Genomic DNA, 17,782 nt, shown 5'->3' with positions numbered 1-17,782 from the left:
TTACTGCTCGTCCTAAGTCTCCGAGAACCGAGCTGGAAGCTTGGTACTCAAACACTTAGAAAATATTTGAAGGTGGTTTCCACTGCGGGCGTCCTGGCTGGAACTGATCTCCAAGCCACTAGGATGAGCCGGAGTGCACCATTACTGCTCGTCCTAAGTCTGCGAGAACCGAGCTGGAAGCTTGGTACTCAAACACTTAGAAAATATTTGAAGGTGGTTTCCACTGCGGGCGTCCTGGCTGGAACTGATCTCCAAGCCACTAGGATGAGCCGGAGTGCACCATTACTGCTCGTCCTAAGTCTCCGAGAACCGAGCTGGAAGCTTGGTACTCAAACACTTAGAAAATATTTGAAGGTGGTTTCCACTGCGGGCGTCCTGGCTGGAACTGATCTCCAAGCCACTAGGATGAGCCGGAGTGCACCATTACTGCTCGTCCTAAGTCTGCGAGAACCGAGCTGGAAGCTTGGTACTCAAACACTTAGAAAATATTTGAAGGTGGTTTCCACTGCGGGCGTCCTGGCTGGAACTGATCTCCAAGCCACTAGGATGAGCCGGAGTGCACCACTACTGTATGTTGATGTTTATATAAGTGACTCAAAGAGGAACAATTGTTCGGGAAACTTATTTTATTCATTCCGGAACTTGGATGATTACAGCAGTTCTTTACAAGCCTATGAAGGCAAACAAAATCACTGATAGTAGATCCGAAGATTTCTAGAATTCCAGGCGTGTGGTAGCATCTGTTCGTCAAGGGACTCTAGCCGATAGCTTCCTGGGCGGATGACTTCTTTGATTCGGTACGGCCCTTCCCAGGTTGGAGAGAGCTTGCCTACACTTCTTGGCTGGGAAACGGAGGCCTTCCTCAGGACTAGGTGGCCGGCACGGAATTCTCTTGGTCGGATCCTGACGTCATGATATCTGGAGACTTTCTGCTTATAGGCAGCAGCCCTGATCTGAGATTCCTCACGGACTTCTTCAAGCAAGTCAAGGTTGGCACGGAGTCCGTCCCCGTTGAGCTGCTCACTGAAATGGACGATCCTTGGGGAGGGGACGCCGATGTCAACCGGGATCACTGCTTCTGTTCCGAAGGAGAGATTGAAGGGTGACTCGCCTGTAGCCGTGCGCGGAGTAGTCCGATACGCCCAGAGCACATGATACAGTTCGTCTGCCCAACGCCCGGCCTTGCCATCCAGTCTCTTCTTTATCCCCTGCAAGAGGGTCCTGTTCGTCACCTCTGTTTGCCCATTCGTCTGAGGATGTGCCACAGATGTGAACCTCTGCTCTATCTGCAGGTCAGAACAAAACTTTCGGAAATTCCTCGAGTCGAACTGCTTGCCATTGTCCGTTATGAGGACCCGGGGAATTCCGAACCTGCACACCACTGATTTCCAGAAGAAGTTCTGTACATTCTGCTCCGTGATCTTGGCCAGAGGCTCTGCTTCTACCCATTTGGTGAAATAATCGATGGTGACAACGACGAACTCACGGCCTCCCGAGGCCGGCGGAAAGGGGCCCAGAATATCCATTCCCCATACTGCGAAAGGAAGAGGACTGATGATCGGGGCCATTGGAACGGGTGGCTGGTGGACGGCCGGAGAGAACTTCTGGCACTTCTCACACTTTTTCACAAGGCTCAGCGCGTCCTTCCTCAATGTAGGCCAGTACAGACCTCTCAGGAGGACTTTAATGGCGAGGACCTTGCCCCCGAGGTGCTCTCCGCAGATTCCTTCATGGGTTTCCTGCAGGGCTAACAAGGCATCACTGGGGCGGAGACACTTTAGATACGGGAGGGTATACGACCTCTTGTATAGAGTCCCGCCATCCAGTGAAAACCTCGCTGCCCGCTGCGTGACCTTGCGGGCCTCCTTTCTCTCTCCCGGGAGCTCTCCGCTGAGCAGATACCTGACTATCTCATCCATCCAGCACGGCTCATCGTCAATCTGCATCACCACGACGGACTGGGCATCGATACTGGACCTCTTCAGAAACTCCATGCGAATTTCTCTGAGGGCGGTGTAACCTGATGCTGCAAGCTTTGATAGCACATCTGCCTTTACATTCTCTGCTCGGGGGATTCTGACGACCTCAAAGCTCTTGAAATGATCGGCCAAACTGCGGACCCTTCCCAAGTATTTGATCATCCGCTCTTCACGGGCTTCATATACCCCCTGGATCTGACAGACGACCAGCTGTGAGTCGCAGTACGCCTTCAACCTCTGAGCACGGGTCTGTACAGCGAGATTCATCCCGGCTATGAGCGCTTCATATTCTGCTTCATTGTTGGACGCACGGAAACCAAACCTCAGGGCATAGTTCAGGACGAAGTCCTCTGGTCCAGTGAGAACTAGCCCTGCACCACACCCTGTCTTGTTCGATGACCCGTCCACATAAACTTCCCAGAGCGGCTCTTCCAAAACTGGATGCGCGGTGACGGACTCAGTCCCGAGGGGCGGTGATGCTCTGGAAACGACTCGTGGCTCCGGTACAGCCAGCTCTGCTTCTGGAGACGGAACTGCTACCAGCCCGGGGTCTGGGTCCGGAACTGTGCACTCAGCTATGAAGTCAGCGAGAATCTGAGCTTTGATCGCCGGCCTGGGCAGATACTTGATATCAAACTCGCTGAGTTCCACGGCCCACTTGACAAGTCGGCCCGAAGTGTCTGGTCGGTGGAGGATCTGTCTGAGAGGCTGCCCTGTCAAGACCTTGATCGTGTGTGCCTGGAAGTACGGCCTTAGCTTCCTGGCCGCCATAATGAGGGCGCACACGAGCTTCTCTACTCGCTGATATCTGGTCTCCGCATCGTGGAGGACCTTGCTGACATAGTAGATCGGCTTTTGCTGGTTAGACTCTTCTCTGATCAGTACTGCTGCAACTGCCAAGGGTCCCGCTGAGAGATACAGAATCAGCTCTTCTCCTGGCTCCGGCATGGCCAACAAGGGGGGGGAGGATAAGTACTACTTCAGCTCCTGGAATGCTGCTTGACATTCCGGAGTCCAGGGCGCGGTTTTTATACCTTTGACCGCATTGAAGAACGGGAGGCATCTCTCGGCGGATTTAGAAATAAACCGCCCCAGAGCTGCCACCAGCCCGGTAAGCCGCTGCACTTCTCTTATAGTGTTGGGAGGAGTCAGCTCCATTACTGCCTTGATCTTCTCCGGATTCGCCTCTATTCCTCTCTGGCTTACCATGAAGCCCAGGAACTTGCCTGCTCCGACGCCAAACGTACACTTAGTCGGATTAAGCTTCATGTTGTGTTCCCTCAAGACTTGGAAGGCCTCTTCGAGGTCGGAGACGTGGTTGGAAGCACTTCTGCTCTTCACTAGCATATCATCGACGTAGACCTCCATGTTCCGACCGATCTGATTTCTGAACAGCTTGTTGACGAGCCGCTGGTAAGTGGCTCCTGCATTCTTTAGCTCGAAAGGCATCACCCGATAGCAATAAGTCCCCTGGTCGGTAACGAATGATGTCTTCGGGATGTCTGACTCGTACATTCTGATTTGATTGTATCCTGAGAAAGCATCCATGAAACTGAGCAGCTCGTGACCTGCTGTAGCGTCAATGAGCTGGTCTATTTTTGGGAGTGGGTAGCTGTCCTTTGGGCAGGCCTTATTCAGGTCTGTGAAGTCTATACAGGTCCTCCACTTCCCGTTGGACTTTTTCACCATCACCACATTCGCGAGCCAGTCCGGATACTGGATCTCGCGGATGAAATCGGCCTTCAAAAGCCTCTCCACCTCTTCTCTGATGGCTCTCCGCCTTTCTGGTGCAAAGTGTCTCCGCTTCTGCTTCACGGGCTTGCAGGTCTGATCGACACCGAGCTCGTGGGTGCTAATCGACGGGTCAATGCCGGGCATGTCTGAAGGAGTCCAGGCAAAGACGTCTGCATTGGCTCTGAGGAACTGAGCGAGATCCTGCTGCGCGGCCTCTGACAGGGCAGAGCCGATCTGGACAACCCTCTGTTCGTCATCGCTGTTCAATTGAATAGAGATGAGGTCCTCTGCGGGCTCGTTGACTATGACCTGCGCTTCGTCTCTCAGATCGTACAACTCGATTGGTAGAGACTCAGACGCATTCTTCCCTTTCAGCGCCGCCGCATAGCACCTTCTTGATTGGGGCTGATCCCCTCTGACTTCACCTACGCCTCCTGGCGTAATGAACTTCATCTTCTGATGATAAGCGGAGGGGATAGCTCGGAGGAGGTTCTGGCCAGGGCGTCCTAGAATGGCATTATAAGCTGACTTGGCCTTCACCACCAGGAAGGTCACCATGGCGAAGGACTGGCGGGGCGGCTCCCCGATAAGAACTGGAAGCTCAATCTGCCCTTCAACCTTGACAACTTCTCCTGAGAACCCGAACATGTCAGAGTTGGCCGGCTTCAAACGGTCAGCTCCGATCATCATCTGCTCGAAGGCGTGATAGTAGAGGATGTCGGCGGAGCTCCCGTTGTCGACCAGGATCTTCTTCATTTCCCAGTTCGCCACTAGCATGGTGACGACCAGGGCATCATCGTGTGGGAGGATCAGGCCGTCAAGATCTGCCTCCGAAAAGGATATCTCATTTTCCGGCTCGGCCTTCTTGCTGCAGGCATGGACGGCGTTGACCTGCCGGGCATAGGTCCTGCGGGCCGATGAAGAGGTCCCTCCCGCGGTCGGCCCTCCTGAAATGGTACCAATAACACCATGAGGTTGAGGTTGAGGTACCTGAGGAGGGAGAACGGCCGGGGCAGGAGCTTGGATGCGGTCGCCCAGAGGTTGGGCGTCTCGAGGGCTTCTGTCTCTGGGCCTCGGGTTGTCCTGGCGCTCCCTTCTGTTGTCATTATTTTTTAAGTACCTCCCGAGGTACCCTCTGCTTATCAGCTGCTCGATCTCCTCCTTGAGATGAATGCAGGCATTGGTGTCATGGCCGTGACTCTTATGGAACCGGCAATACCTGGACATATCTTGCGTGCCCGCTTCTGGTGTCTGCTTCTTCGGCCATCGGATGAAGTCTTCCTTCCGAATGGCCGCCAGAATTTGGGCCCTGGAGGCGGTGAGCGGCGTGTAGCGCTCCCTCGTCGGGGGGCTCCTCTCCTTTCGAGGCCGGGGGGAGCTCCTTTCCTTCCGGGGCGGGCTGCTCTCCTTCCTCTGAGGTCTATCGTCCCTGCGTTGCTTGGCAGGGTTCTTCTCCTCTGGTCTTCTCTTGCTGACGGAATCCAGGGCAGCGAGAGTTTCCTCGACGGAAATGTACTCTTCCGCCCCGGTCATCAGATCTGCCAGGGACTGCGGATTGCGCCGGGCGACTGCTCTTCTGAAGTCAGTGGACCGGGCTCCGGCCAGAAGAGCATTCGTTGCCGCGGAGCGATCCAGGTTGGGTACCTGTAGGGCCTCCCTGTTGAACCGGCCAACGAACGCTTTCAAGGCCTCACCGTCTTCCTGTCTTAGGGCCATCAGTGAAGCTGTTGTCTTTCGAGGTCTTCTGCTGCTCATGAAATGTCGGTCCAGGTCGTCCCCGAAGTCGTCGAAATTGTCCACTGACTTGGGCTTCAGCCGCGAGTACCAGTCTCTCGCGGCTCCCGTTAATGTGGTGGGGAGTGCCCTGCAAAGGAACCCGTCCGACGCCCCGTGGAGAAGCATTGTAGTTCTGAAAGTCTGCAGGTGATCCACGGGATCGGTGGTCCCATCGTACTGCGGGATCTGCGGCATCTTGAAGCCCATGGGGACTGCCGCACCGAGTACTCTGTCTGTGAAAGGAGGATTGCTACTGAAGATCCTCGAAGCAGGGCGGCCATGATCTCTGGCCAGCTCTTCGATTCTATTATCGATCTTCTGGATTCGCAGTAACATTGGATCATCCCTCTGCTCGGCCAGATGGGCAGGTCTGCTCCTCACGGCTGATGGGCTCATTGCGGATCCGGATTGGCTGAGCGGACTCCTTCGCCGGTGCCGCGATCCCTCTCCGTGCACGGGGTCTCTCTTGCTGCCACGCCTCTGCACGGAGGGAGATCGTGACCGGTGATGCTGACGAGGCTCAGGGCGCACGTTCCTGTCCCGCGAGCGGTGGTCTCTTCTTGTGGAGTGACGAGTTTGGCCCCGGGGTGGAGACGCGCGTTCTCTGCGGGAGCTTTCTCCCCTCTGAACGGGTCGAGAAACCTCGACTGGGTGTTGCTGGAGTGCGGGGGCCGCGTTCCTGAACTGCGCAACTACAGCAGTCATTTCTTGAAAAAGGGCCCGCATCTCCCTTGGGGTCGGGGTAGGGTCTGAACGGTCCGAGTGGGGCGACGTCCGCTCCACGGCCGCCCCGACCTCTACCTGCGAGGCCAGTCGCTCACTTCGTCCTTCGCGGGGGGCCGTAGCCCGAGTCGCCCGAGAAGTCGGAGGTGCTCGCTTGCCGGTCTGTCCTACCATTGTTTCTTAAATAAGATGTCGAACAGCTTTTTGTTGCGGCCGTCCCACGGATGGCGCCAAATCTGTTAGGCCTAAAATCGGTAACAGGTTATGGTAGGGCTGGATGGTCCGAGCTAACAAGCCACGACTGAAGGGCTGGTTGAGTCCTGCGCTGCACAAGGGTACAGACAAGAAAGAAAAGGGTCAGAGGACCAACCCGGAGTGATACTCCGGACGGGCGCTTCGACACTCAAGTCAGTATGAGCAGGAGTGCAGAGCAATGTCAGAGCAAAAGCTTAGAGTTTTGGTTCTCAGATTTCAGGACCCTCACCTTAGTACAAGTGAAGGTTATTTATAGTGATTCTGAACCACCTGTCTAGGACAGATGGTAATTCTGAGCCTCCTGTCCAGGACAGGTGGTGGGCTCTGTATGGACCAGGTCTCATACCTAAGGAGGGCAGGTGGAAGTCCCTGATTGGTCCAGGTGCCACACCTAGTGGGGACAGGTGTTGGGGTCCTTGTGAGGGCCACGTGTCAGCAGCCAATTGAATGCTGAGTTCGGACCCCTCAGTGCTGAGTCCGGATTCCCTCAGTGCTGAGTCCGGACCCCATCATTACCTATATAAATTAACAATCTATAGTCAACAAAACAATTTTTAAGGGTATTTTCTAAGCGATTGCCTCACCTAATTATTCCCAAATGTGTCAATGTGAACGTTAAAACTAGCCTCAGGAGTCTGAACTTAAGCTCACCAAACTAAATTTCTAACATGTCACAGGTATATGCTCAACCGATTTTTGCCTTCTACGAGAAGTGGCTAGCTTTGAGATGGCCTACAACAGGATTCCTTCACACAGTTTACACCTTAAGATTGCCCCTAAGCAAAGCACGCTCTATCCAATTTACTCTCTCTAAGCTTCTCCTACGAACAGTCTGCGTTGTTTTCCCGACATTGGTTGCCATGATGTTGCCATTCTTCAACTCTGTTGTGGGTTTGCTCGGTTCAATCGCCTTTTGGCCACTAACTATATATCTTCCTGTAAGAATGTATATGGCTCAAGCAAAGATCAAGGGAGGGAGTCGAAAATGGATGGTGTTGTAGAGCTTAAGCATGTTTGGTTTGGTTGTTTCCCTTGTAGCCGCCGTCCGTTCGGTTGCACACATTGCGAAGCACCTCAAGCACGCTAAGCTTTTTAAGATAGAATTCTAAAGTTGCCCAAAATGTTCTAATTCTCATTTTTACTAGTCTAAAACTGGTTTATGCCTGTGAATGTACAGGATTTTATCCATTTGGTGGTTTTCCTTGGGTCCATTTGGATGTATGTAATATATAAATAGATGGAAAGGAAAATAAGTTCCTATTTCTTTACTTTCCTTTTCCTTGGAAGTCAAAACAGTAGAAAGGAGGCTTGCATTGGGAAAATGGACAGCACTATAATGTGAATTTACTAATAAATGGAAACCAAAAAAAGCTAGGAAAAGGAAAATATGCCTTTTGCTTAAATTTTCCCAAAATTTGGTGCACCCAAACAGGATGGAAAGTGGAGCAATTTAAGTGGAAGGGGAGTGAAGCACTTTCCATGTGGTGTTTGGTTGTCAAAGAAAAGTGTTGGAAAAGTGATTGATCTTGTACTCCCGGACGATTAGTTAAAAAATTGATGTAGCTTTGGACTTTTTGGAATAGTAAAAACACATAAATGATAAAAATCCAATAAACTTCATGTACTTTCTCTTAGGTTCTGTTCACTTGTGTTCCCAGGAAAGCCAATCCCTGAAAAACAGCTTATTTTTTCCTTGACAAGACCTTGATAAGACAGAATTCTGGTGTTCACTTGCTTTCCAGGGAAAATAGAATTACATGTGGAATATTTGCAAAAAAAGCAAAAAATGACATGGAAAAGCCCATTTTCCCACCCTTTAGGGATTTCATTTCCTAATAAAAACACACGGATTTCGTTTCCCTGGAAAACTAGTGCAAAAAGAAGGTTAAGCAGTTTTTCTGGAAACCTTTTCCAACGCAAGTGAACAGTCTAGGGAAACTTTTCCCTGCACAGATTCCCTAGATTTCTTTTCCTAATGCCACGTCAGATTCCCGAGAAACATTTTCTTTTCCTTTCCCAGGAAAACAAGTGAACAGAGCCTTATTGAAAGAGATCAATCAAAGAATTAGAGAATTCTAGCTCTACCTCAACCATCTGATTCTGAGGAGGGCTATCAAAGAATATAGCTGTTAACTTACCAACTTCTCCAAAAGATTAAGCTATTGGAGAAAGAAGTTATTTATCTTTTATATTTTAACACTCCCCCGCACGTGTGGCCCACTTGGCAAACACGTGGCACATGTGGTCCCACTTTGGGCCGACCATCGCATGTGGATTTTTGCCATCCGGGAGGCTTGAACTCGAGACATTTGACTCGGATACCATGTTAACATACCAACTTCTCTAAAAGCTTAAGCTATTGGAGAAAGGCATTATTTATCTTTTATATTTTAACAATAGCCATCTCCAATTGTGAGAATGAATATCTAGGGCTATAGTTATCCTCAATCCTGTGTTGAGTGTGTCTGGTTGCACAAAAGCTGGGATGTCTTAGGGGGATTTGCTAGGTATTTGGGTGTCACACCAACAAAACTCCATGTTTGGTTGCTAATATAGCATTGAAATCCCTAGAGACTCGCGAGAATGTCTCCTAGTTAATCATTTGCATATCTCCTATTGTATCACCCTTGTCCCCTTCTTATAATATCTAAGCCTATACGACAAAAAGGTAGAATTTTGCTTAGATTTCTTGAAAATGAATCTTTTTCACTTTCTCTATGTTCTTTATCTCTCTTCTCTCTATATATTGATAAAGACATCCCCTATCACAACTTTACTTGGTTGACAACCAAACACTAGTCTCTTCTCTCCTCTCTTCCTGTTTTTCCGTTTGTTCTTTATATGGAGAAATTGTCTTCATAGAAGCTTTATTCTACTTAAGGAGAAAATAGTTATTGAAGAAAGAGGGTCTTGACCAAGAAAGAGTTGTTGATCAGATAACCAGTTCCAGATGAGGCTCCCCACTGAAGAAGAGGGAGGGGAGACTGCCTCATCAGATCCAAGTGAAAAGGAAGAGTGAAATCAGATCTTTCCTTGTAATTGCAGGGGAAAATCTTTATGAGATAAACTCCTCATTGATAATGAACTTTTTCCCGCAACTTGTTACACATATGCTAACTGAACATAGTGAACCCCTGGGAATCATTCCGAGAGGCCCTTGCAAACGGACACAGTAATATGAGAGTAAAATAAGAAAAATCAATCCCTCTATTCTATGATATGATCGATCATCAACGAGCATAACTTTCCTAGTGTTGCAATTGTAAAATCATTAGGGAATAGGAAAACTTAACCTAGCCATTCAAAACCCAATTGAAATTAGATCAAAATCGTTTGGGTTTCAAAGAGAAGTAGGGCCCTGAATTTCAAAAACGAGAGAGAGGTTGGGAGAGAGAGAGAGAGAGGAGATGCTGCTTCAATGGGTATTTTGGTCATTTAAAAAAATTCTAACTTGCTGATGCTTCAATGGGATTTTGGTCATTTAAAAAAGTTCTAACTTCACATTACCGGCTACCTACTTTAGCAGGTGCTAATACGGGTGTCCGCAGAATTTCAAGGGGCGCATTTATCAGCTCCCATATTCTCGGAGGTAAGTTCCACTTCCAGGCAAGTCCAATACCTGTACTCCCCATTTTCTTTCCCGGGCCACCTCCTCCTAGTGTATCTATGTCTACACTTTTTACACTACAATGGAGTGGTCCAGAGAAGAAAAGGGGGCTGGTATGTCATTTCCCTAATTGTATGACTAACTCTTTTAACGGATAGTATATGTCTTTTCTGCTGGAGTCATCATATCGCGATTTACAGTGTAGGAGAGTGACGCTAGCATCTAAGCAGGTAGTATTTATTTATTGATTTTTTCAGCATTGTTATGGGAGAAGGGGTGACATTGTAGTCTTTTGACGGGGAGGGGATACTTTTGATTGCTCTGCTGTTTTTAACTGATGGGTTCTGACGACGAGGATATATTTCTTTTGGAAGATGGAGTTTCAGAGGCCAATAATCCTTCATTCCTTTTCTATGTTTTCATTTTCCTTTTCTTATTCATTATTTTTTTTTGTTCTCTTTTTTATGATGTGGGTTGAATTTCTTCTTGTTTTAGAAGGCAATTTTGGAATATATATTAGGGTTTCTCTTCTTGTCATTCGTTGCATTGATTTCAAAATTATCCCAATTCAAATACATCAGGACTGGTTAATTTTTTTTTTCTGAGTTTCTTTGATTCAAAATTATTGCAATCCTAATGTGTTTTGAGTGATAAATTAACTTCTTTATGGTACCTTGATCTCACAATAATAAGTATCATAATATAATAGGAGTAATATATGTGAGTCAAGTGTGTCACCTTGACGTGATTCATAACTACTGGGGTTGTTTGAGTTTAGGATAACAAATCAAGAATGAAATTCGGTAATTTTGATCGAAATTTCGTCCCAAAAATCAGGCGTTCTGTTAGCCAATACCAAATTTCGCCTGAAATTTCGGTTTCGGATAACTCCGAAATTTTAGCCGAAACTGAAATTTAAAACCATGGTTATGATCATATTATTTTTTAAATTAAAATAAAATATGAGATTGAATTGAAATATTATGGCGAATCCGTGAATCTTTCTTTTTGAGGTTTACCGAATCCCACATTCGATATCCGTATTGGATTCCGACAATCGTACCTGTACTAATTGAAAAGTGATCTACCATTTTTTTACTCTTGTTACTTATGGATGGACTTACGGAGGGTATCCAGGACAAGGTGTCGTGGTGTATGTTATTTGCAGATGACATAGTATTAATTGACAAAACCAAAGCAGGAGTTAATGCTCAGTTAGAGTTATGGAGAACTACTTTGGAATCCACAATTTTTAGACTGAGCACGACTATGATAGAGTACATGGAGTGCAACTTAAGTAATAAGGAGGCGGGGCAAGGAGACAGTAAGTATGACTGGACAAGAGGTACCTAAGAGTGATATCTTTCGCTATCTTGGTTCAATCCTACATAAGGAAGGAGAGATTGAAGAGGTTGTTAACCACATAATAAGAGGAGGTTGGTTGAAGTGGAAGCATGCTTCAGGAATTCTGTGCGATCGTACAATACCTACCAAGTTGAAGGAAAAGTTTTATAAGACAGTTGTGAGGCCAACCATGCTGTACGGCTCAGGATGTTTGGCCACCAAGAAGCAGCATATTCATAAGATGAGTGTAGCGGAGATGCAAATGCTTAGATGGATGGATGTGCGGCCACACAAGGTTAGATCGAATTAAAAATGAAGACATCCATGAAAAGGTTGGGGTGGCACCGATTGAGGAGAAGATGAGAGAGCACCGCTTACGATGGTTTGGGCATATCCATCGTAGGCCTTTGGATGCTCCAGTTAGAAGAAGTGACTCGTGCCAAGTTGATGGAGTAAAACGAGGTGGAGGCAGACCGAAAACAGCTTGGGTAGAAACAATGAGAAAAGACTTGGGGGCGAGGAACATAACAGAGAACATTACCTTGGATAAGATAGAATGGAAGAAAACAATCCATGTAGATGAATCCAACTAGCGTTAGGATTAGACTTAGTCAATTTGAGCCTCATAGATCCTTTCACCTTCTTCATGAAAATTTTCTAAATGATTCATTAGCCAACCCCAACTAGTTTGGGACAAAGGCTTAGTTGAGTTGAGTTGAGTAGAGTTGAGTAGAGGTGGGGTTCAGGGGTGAATTTAATTCCAAATTCTTATCCACATATCAAACAGCTCCTTGGTAATCCTAATATAATTGTAGCAATACTTTTGTGTCTGTTACAACGCCATGGTTCAAAAGCAATAAATTCATCTATTGGGAATGATACATTTGAGGTCGATCATTATATCTTTTGACTTGATTCATAATATCTGCAATCCCAATCTATTGAGTTTGTTGCATCACCTAATTCTTGCATTCCTAATTTTTGGAGAGTGATACATTTGAGTTTGGTTGTGTGACTTATGTTACCTTGAATCAATGATTGCCACAATCCTATTCTGTTGGCATCCACTTATTTGATTCTCCCCAATCCTTCACGCTTGCAATTGCTTTGTCCGGATTTCTCATGTTGCAGAAAAAATCCCCTTCTTCATTCTGTCACGAGTACACAATCCGGGGTTGAGCCACTTGCTCAGTTGGTAATGACTGTTCATTCACCCTGAGGTCGGGGTTCGAACCTAGCTTACCTATGTCACAAAAAAAAAATAGAGAGAGAGAGAGAGTTCACAATCCATATCTATACTAGTGGGAGTAATCTTCATAGACAAACTACTAATCATCACCTTGGAAAGATCATCGGCTTGACTACTAGCTAATCAGACCCATTCTTCTCCTCAGATAGGTTACTTCTTTTACTGCTGACTCTAACCATTTCCATGTTTTAGTCGTTGCGGCCATTGGAAGCACTAATTTTGATATATTAGTCTAGTTAGAGGCATGCATCTGTTTGCCAGCAAGCTGGGCACGATATCTGTAGTTTCATCAGTTATGTCTTCCTTGTTTTATCAGTAGAACGAACATGTCCAAGTTATTAAAAGAGTAAACTAGTTCTACTAAGCATATGCAATGACATAATTGAATTAAGTAATTAATAGGCCAAGAACTTCAAAACTAACCTTATGGGTTTGGACCAAATTAGTTACCGAAAACATCCTAGTTGGATAAGAAGCTCGCTTTGGAGGCTAAGTTCTTTTCGTTTCCCAAATTAAGGGGAAGCACATTTCCCACTCGCTTCCTACTTGTTCCGGCTTAATTAAGAGTACATTTTCTATTTAGGTGATTATTTTTTCTAAAAGAGTGTGTTGTAGTTTTGATAATGGAAATGATTTCAGCGCTCAAGTGTTTTGATAAACATGCGCTCCACTTGTTTGTCGTGTAGTATTTAAAGGGATGTCAGAGGATATTACAGTTCTCAAAAAGCTCTTAAAACCCTTTAAATACTAGACGACAAACAAGTGGAGCGCATGTTTATCAAAACACTTGAGCGCTGAAATCATTTCCCTTTTGATAATGCTGAATGTATTTATTTAAAAATTGTATTTAAAACTTAAATACCCAGCTTAAGTTTCAAATAAAATTTCTGTGAATATTTTCCTAAAACTTGACATTAAATTACATGAATAAAACATGTGAAACTATAATTCCCTAGAACTTGGAATACTAATCACTCGTGAAGTCTTCTTTACTACTTGTAATCCTTACCTAAATTAACTCTTCCTTTCTAACTTAATTACCTCTTCCTCTCTAAGAGACTATAACACTACTCTTCTATAAATTTCTTGTTTGCTTCCCATGAGGCTTGTTACATGTTTCGTGTTGACTTTCAATGAAGCTTCTCACATGTTTCCCGTTACTTGCTATAGAGTCTCTTGATGTATGAATCATCATTTATGAGCATGGAATATTGATGTTTCTTTTTTGGGAAATGTTATCAGAGTACTGTACTTTGATGAGGGCACTCCTCACTTTATTAAAAGTACGGTATGGCCCGCACCACAGGATGATCCAAACCGTCCATTGGATGGACCACAGCCTAAATAGGTTGTGCCCCAAAAATTATTTCCATAGGTTGATTCTAACCCTCCAATTTGAATGTAAGAGGGTTAGGATCAACCTATGGAAATGATTTTTGGGGCACAACCTATTTAGGCTGTGGCCCATCCAATGGACGATTTGGATCATCCTATGGTGAGGGCCATACCGTACTTTTAATAAAGTGAGGACTGCCCTCATCAAAATAGAGTAGTGCTGATAACATTTCCCTTCTTTCTTTTTTTTCAATGCCTGGAGTATTTATGTTTCTTAGTGTGGGGACTGAGTTTAAATTTTGTGTGACAATGTTTGTTACAATCACCTGCATTTTAGTCTCTTTGATTGTTGATTTTTTGGCGGGATTTCAAAGGGAAATATTGTTTTGAATAACGAGTATTAGTTCTTCACAAATTACAGATCTATCACAACGACTTATGATCTATATTCTCTTACGCAGTGGTTCCTTTGTCTTCTCCTCACTGCTTTGATTTCTGTGTACATCATGATCACATTGTCATTTACCTGTTTTGTTTTTTGACTTTTCTAAGCACATATTTTCTCATCATAACCTTGTCTAATGACTAAGATCGTACCCGTGTCGGACACGTCTTAGATTCCAATACTCCGGCGATAGCTCTAGCCTTCTAGGTCTCTTTTATTTGTTTATTTGTTTTTTTTTTTTTTTTTTTTTTTTCTGAATACTACTACCACAACCTAACCTTACAATTACTGTGTGTTTTGAGCTTTATCTACCTAATAGGAAATTTTTTATATTGAAATAAAACATTATATTTACTTAACCTATTAAAATTTTCAATATATTACCTGTTATCAATAAATTTTAAGAATTGATTAAAATATTTTGGCAAATCCACAAATCTTTCTTTTTGGGGTTTGCCCAATCTACCACTTGATACCCGTGTCAGATTCCAACACACATTTTCATGCTCTCCTCACACCCACCCTCTGAGGTATCTCCTCTCATACCCAAGTTCATTTTACCCACTCCTTATGTACAAATAATGGAATTCAGATTAACCACAATAGTTTTCTCTATGCCTATTTTTCTTCAGCAAAAATCATTTACTTGACCATAGCTTTTGTCAAAATGAAAAATTTATCCACCTCAATATATGTATTTACGAATTCCTACAATTTTTTAGTATCTTTTTTATTTTCCAAAAGAACAGTAAACCAATTAATTGGTGCTTGGGAAAAGGATAATCTTTCATCTATATATTTTCCTATTGTCATGATTGCAAGAGAGTCAAGTTTGAACAATTTCTCAAAATATTGCAAGGATATTAAACGGTGCATAATAAATGAAATTTACTTTATTATCAGCCCCTTTAAGTTGTTATTTACCAAAACATAGGGAAAAAAAAATCATCTACCTGAATCCTTATGTGTATGCTTTGTCTGACTTTAATTATGTTCATCCTCATGTGTTGGTTGTCTTTTTAACATATACGGGCTTCAAGCTTCTTCTTTTTTGTACCTACAACACCTTGACAAAAAAAATCTCAACATGGTAATTGTGAAACGAACCCACATTTTTAACATTGTAGAGTCAGTCCTAAATTGGTTGAAGTTTATTCAATAACCCTTCTTTGTAAAACAAGTGCAAATTTTTTCTGTTGAGACATTGCTGTAGTAAAAAATTAGATGGAAAGGTGTAACTGAAATTCAGTTCAAATCTTCCTGATGGTGTTGGCCCATGATATTGAAAAAATTGATATGCAGTGCGTAACAATTGTAAACTTCCTTCATTTCACACCTCCTTACACCACTTTGTTTGTAGTGAAATTTTAATCGGATTTTTTTTTTCTGAGACATTAGGACATGAATGTGGGAAGCTGAGGTTGTGCAACTAGTATATAAGTAAAGCTGAGGTTGTGCCACGTGTCACACACACAGCTTCCCAAAATTAAAAAATCCAAATTTCGAAAGACTTTCTACTTCTACCTCCTCTCAACTTTCCAAACGCATATCCCGTCTCCTCCTTCACCTTTGACAAACCTGACTCTAAATGCACCGATTTTCATGTAGGATTTTGTCGTTAAGGAGGATTTAAAGCATCGATTTTCATGTACTCACACGTTTATCCTCAAAAGACATTTATTATTAGAGAACCGTTTCACACAATTTCATTTCTCTAGGGAAACATTAAATTTGTTGTTTATATGCAGGAAATACAATTTCAACATAAGAGGTATGTGCATTGGGGGAGGGTCTGGTTTTTACAAAAATACCCCATTACGAGAAAATAACGATAATAGCCAAAGTACCTTAACCCATTTTCCATGAGATTGAAATATTTTATTATTTTGTATGAGATAAGTTTATTTTTGTCATTTTCATGAGATAGTGTATTTTGTTCATAGGATCAATGATCCTAACCTTCCAATCTATGCATTTTTTTTTATTGTGGTGTCCATTTTAAACTTCCTCAAATCAAAGGGCCCAAGCTATCTACATTAGGGCCCAACAAATGAATGGTTGGATCACCCACCCAAACAATGTCGGCACACGTTTTTTTTTTTTCATTTGTTGGGAGTGTGCCCAGAAAATATTTTTCAATCCTAACCCCTGATCTATGTAGTTTTTTTATGTTGCGGTGTCCATTTTAAACCTCGTCAAATCAAAGGGTTAAGATCATTCTATGGGGAAGATTTTATTAGAGAATAAAATTAGATCTGAATTAGAGAATAAAATCAGGGCCCAACAAAATGAATGGTTGGATCACCAAAAAAATGCGGCCACCAGTATTTTTTTTCAGGCTGCACGTAAGTGCAGAGCCGTCCACCATATAAGTTGTCTTGCATCAGATAGGTGTTTTTTATTATTTTCTATGAGATACAAGTGTATTGGTCATTTTTTATGAGTGAGTGGTACTTTGATCATTTTCTATGAGATAGGGTCTTTTTATTTTCCATGATATATGAGTTATTTTCGAAGAGATAGGTGTATTTAACACTTTCTATGAGATATAAGTATTTTTGTCATTTTTCATGAGATTTAAGTAGGGATATTTTCGTTATCTTTTACTAATTGCAGACCCGTGCGATGCACGGGGCGACAAAAAACAGGAAGCAACATTACAAATTGATGGTTAGTTAAAAGGAGGATTCAAAATATTGAAAATAGAGAAATTAATTAATTGATAACGTTGCAAATTGATTAAAAAATTATAAAATTAAATTAATAAAGCTACATTTGACATTGAAGAATGAATAAAGAATGGAATCTTAGTTTTCATTTTGAGTTTCTTGTGGAAATTACATATAAGATATGATATGATGAAAAATTATTCATAAAATTTGCATTTAAATAAGTATATCGATGAATCTAAAATTGCATTGATTTGCATTGCCAAACAAGATACTGATCTATGAGGTTTGAAAGGATCCTACTTAGCATTTCACCTGATTTCTTATATAAAAAAAAAACCCATTGAAAATGGTTAACTCTGCATACATACCGAGAGTGTCCTTTCTTTCAAAATCTTACCAACTTGAGAGAAGTGCCTCCTAATTTACCAATGTTCAAATGTATTGAACAAACTTATGTAAGGATGCAACAAAGTAACAAACTTATGTAAAGACGAAAAAAAAAAAAACACCCCCTATTTGTTGCCTTCCAACCCAATGCAAAGAAGAGTCATCAAATGGAATTATTCAGAAGTAAAACCAAGAACTAATAACAACTTTAGATTTCATTGAACTGATCATTGGACTCAAAATCAATTCTCAAACGGCAAATGATATCAACACAAC

The sequence above is a fragment of the Tasmannia lanceolata genome, unplaced genomic scaffold (assembly GCF_043159265.1).
Source record: "Tasmannia lanceolata isolate RefF3 unplaced genomic scaffold, GAP_Taslan_0.1 ptg000006l, whole genome shotgun sequence".
NCBI classification, from domain to species: Eukaryota; Viridiplantae; Streptophyta; class Magnoliopsida; order Canellales; family Winteraceae; genus Tasmannia; species Tasmannia lanceolata.
This window is presented reverse-complemented; position numbering follows the sequence as displayed.